This window comes from Pantherophis guttatus, chromosome 2 (assembly GCF_059756535.1).
Source record: "Pantherophis guttatus breed Tessera chromosome 2, ASM5975653v1, whole genome shotgun sequence".
NCBI classification, from domain to species: domain Eukaryota; kingdom Metazoa; phylum Chordata; class Lepidosauria; order Squamata; family Colubridae; genus Pantherophis; species Pantherophis guttatus.
Genome location: NC_142064.1, coordinates 123,819,433 through 123,823,912, shown reverse-complemented (window position 1 = coordinate 123,823,912; position 4,480 = coordinate 123,819,433).

Here is a 4,480-nt window from a genome sequence, read left to right as displayed (position 1 = left end):
TCCTAGGAGGGAGGGGGGTGCATTCTAGAGGAGAAAAACTCAACTCAGTCCAGATATTATATATGAGAGAAAGAGGGTGAAGTCAGCCCCTCCCTAATAGTTCACAGGTAGTTCTCGACTTACAACCACCAAAATTTCTGTTGTTAAACAAGACAGCTGTTAAGTGAGTCTTGCTCCATTTTACAACCTTTCTTGCCACAGTTGTTAAGTGAAGCACTGCAGGAAAGTTAGTAACATGGTTATTAAATGAATCCAGCTTCCCCATTGACTTTGCTTTTCAGGAGGTTGCTAAAGTTGATCACATGATCCCAGGACACTGCAACCATCATAAATACATGGCAGTTGCCAAGTGGCTGAATTTTGATCATGTGGGAGACTGCAACAGTCGTGTTAAAAAGCATCATAAGTCATTTTCTTCAATGCCGTTGTAACTTCAAACAGTCACTAAACAAATGGTTGTAAGCAGTGGTGAAATCCAAATTTTTTTACTTGGTGGGCGTGGTGTGGCTTGGTGGGCATGGCAGGGGAAGGGTACTGCAAAATCCCCATTCCCGCCTCACCCCTGGGGGAAGGATATTGCAAAATCTCCATCCCCACCGCACTCTGGGGCCAGCCAGAGGTGGTATTTGCTGGTTCTCCGAACTGCTCAAAATTTCCGCTACCAGTTCTCCAGAACCTGTCAGAACCTGCTGGATTTCATCCCTGGTTGTAAGTCGTTTAGTATTGTCTGTATATGGTAGAAGCAGATAGTAGAGTGCTGAGTCTGGCAAGATTTTGTTTATAGGTATAAAACAATAAACAACTCAGCATGGGAGAATCACCAAATATCATTCTTGATTTTGGCCCTGAAACAATTGACAGAGCACTTTTTCATGGCTTGGCTTTGCTTGGAGGAAATTTCAGGTGGATCCTGGACCTAAGACTTTTTATCAGTGACTTAGAATAAAGGATTGAGGTGATGGTTTTCAATATTTGCATATGACACAGGGCAAAAAGGTGTGGCTAATACTTAGAGGGCAGAGGCAAGTTTCAGAAAGATTCTAGGCCAACTTGAGCAATGGGATGAAATCAGGAGTGGGTTTCACTTACCTTTGCTACCAGCCTGCTCGCGTGCGCGCCATATCTGTGCATGCGCAGAAGCTTCTGTGCATGCGCAGACCGTATTTGATGACGTCCTGATGGATGGGTGGAGCCTCCCACCACCACCGCTACTGGTTCACCCGAACGGGGGCGAACCTGTAGCAACCCACCACTGGCTGAAATGAATAGGATGGAATTTAGTTAAGAAATTGTAAAGTTTTATATGGGTAGGAAAAACAAAAGACACAACTACAAGATAGGGGAGATTCGCAGTTGTACATGTGAATGATTTCTGTGGAAAAAAAGAAACAGTGGGCTGATTTATAATAAAAAAAGAGTTTTATCATAAAAGTTTTGGGGTTTTTCCCTCATTCTCAGGAATTATTCTTTCTTTTACCCCGAGTTTCTGCCACTGAAAAAAAGCAACCGAAAGAGAAAGGAAGGAAGGAGCTCAAAGGCTTGGCAACAGCCCCCTGTTTCTGTCTTCCACCATCGTGTCCTTTTTAGCCACAAATGAAACAAGTGTTTAACTTGATCCCACAATGTGAAACAGATGCTAAAAAAACAATGCTATTTTAAGATGAGTCAATAAGAGCATAAAATCCATATCAATGAGAAGAAATTCTATCCTTTCTACTCTGCTCGGGTCTCACACCACTTGGAACATTATATCCAGTTTGGGTATCACAATTCAAAGTAATAGTGACAAATGAGTAGTATGACAAATAGAATGAATAGGAAGACTCCCAGGAAACTTTAGCAAGTGAATACTTTCTACTTCCTTCTGATTCTGTCTTCAAGGGGGAGAGTCAGGGGTGGGTTCTACTTACCTTTACTACTGGTTTGCAGTGAGGCTTCGCTCACGCACGCTCTTCTGCACATGCGCAGAAGCGTTTTTATGATGTTGGGTCGGTGGGCGGAGCCTCCTGACAGTTTTACTACCGGTCCTATAGAACCAGTGCGAACCGGGGGCAACCCATCACAGAGTAATTTTCAAGAATGGTTATACAAGCATCTGCATACCATTTCTCCAATTCTCAACCACTTGAGTTTTCCTCCCTAATCTAAGGGAAGGAAGTCTGTGGTCCTTCACACATTGTTAGGTTCCAGCTCCCAGCTGCCTTGACCTACATGGCCAACAGACTGCCCTCCCCCTTTACAAGCCAACAATATGGCATTTGGAGGCAAAATATTGTGTATGTTTGTAGAATTCAATAAAAAGAGAGAATATAGTCCCACTCTTTCTCCAAACTGCATCGTCTGGGATTCTTTTGGATAAGCTATAACAAAACACAAATACCATTTGCACTTAAACAAGGCCAAAGACCAAGCAATGAGTCCTACAGGGCCCTTTTCTTGTGATCAGCATCAGAAAATTAGCTTCCTCTAATAGTAGCATGTAATTCTTCTGGTGTTGCCTGTTATGTTAAGCAACTCTACATGGTGGTTGTGAGGTTCTGGAAAATTCTTTTAAGCTCATCCTACGGATTATCTCCCTTGCCTGAGCAGAAGATCATCAAGATCCCTTTCAACTCTGTTATTCTTTTAGTCTTTTACTCTTTCATTCTTTCTTTTCTTCATAGTTTTATTGCACAGAATGATCTTTTTTCTCCTACTTCCTGATGAACATTGGTTCTGTAGTGTACCATAGTAGTGTACATGCTTGTTTATATGAAGATGATATAATTTTTAAGAGAAAGAAAGGAGAGAGAGAGAGAGAGAGAAAGAGAAAAAAGAGGGGAAAAGTGAAGGCAAAAAGCAATTTAAAGTAGTAACCCCAAGATTGTCTAATAATAGCTATTCTTTACCATGCATTTTACTGCATAAAATAACATGCAATTCTGCCCACAGTCAGTGTTTCTGTTTCCCAAATGGCATTTGGCCTCATCCCTGGGTCCCAGCAAGGTGCAACATTACAGAATGACTAAGAAATATATCATCTATCAAGCTTCATCTCACACACAATGTATTTCTTCTGGGATGTAAAAATATAATCTTAGGATACTAGTGAGGAGCGAAGAAGAAACATCACAGAGGAAAGAAGTGAGCATGGAAGAATTCAGTCATGCAAAGTGCGATGGGTATCTTGATCTAAGGATGTACATAGGAAAAGTCTAGACATTCTATAATTTTCCTTTACCTTTCATCTGAAGAAATTATTGAATTATCTGCCCACAATGGAAATTGCTATCCAGAGCAGCAATTTATCCAGGGCTACAGCAGTCAAGATGGATGTTTCTAGGTGAGTATTTAATTTGTTTTTCATGGTTCACCTGAGTATCCCAGCGCAAACTTTGTCAAATTGGTGACAAGGGAAATGAGAGGTTTCAAATGTGGGACAGACCATTATTTGATAGAGTCAAGAGTGGATCATGAAGAAAATTAATATGGAAGAAGAGGAAAGACATGAAAGAAAGTAAACTGGAAGTAAAATAACTGGAGAAAGAGAAAATATTAATATTGTAGAAAAAGGTATTGAATATAAGATTTATCTTCAGAAAGAATTGGTGGAAAATGGATGTAAGAAAATGTAATGTTGCATTTTACCTACTTGCAACAGATTTTTTTTAAAAAAAAAAAAATATAGTAATGGAATGCCACAGAAATGTTTGGAATTGTGCTAATGAAAAGTATGGGAAAGGGTGCACGTGGAATAATGAAGTAAAAGATGGAATTTGATGGAGCTTAATAGGGTAGAATGCGGAAAAAGCATCTTTGGGACAGTGCTCAGTGCTTGAATGCAAAGTTCTGGATCTGCAATTACATCTGCTATTGTCTGGCCTACCTGTGTAATCCAACATGCCTTATTACCCTTTCTTTGAATTTGGTACAGCTGAACAGAAGTAGCTTGGATTGTTTTACATTCCGCATGAATAACTGTCTAGGTTTGGAAACTATCCTTCTGAAATTATATTTCAACAATATACAAATACAATTGCATACTAGCTGGTAAGGTAATCACCAGAAGGGTTCCCTTCCCTTCTAATATTAGGCCTGGCCTAATTTTCTCCCTCTTTTATAAAAGAATTTTTAATTTTTAATATTTTTTAGTATTTCATATATTCAAATTTTAAAATTGGTTTTAAATTGATTGGGGTTTTAATTTGTCTGGGCCAAAACTATTTAATTTGATTTTAATTCTGCTTTTAAATTTTGTATGTATGGATTTTATTGTTGGCTGTTCACCGCCCTGAGTCCTTCGGGAGTAGGGCGGTATAGAAATCAAATAAAACTAAACTAAACTAAACTAATATGTAGATTCCACTTTCACAAAAACTCTGCAGCTATGCTTCTGAAATTCTGATAGACCCAGGGGTGGGTTGCTAGGGATTCGCAGGGGTTCGGGAGAATCTCTAGCTAAGATTCTATGCAGTTTGGAGAACCCCCAAATCCCATTCCT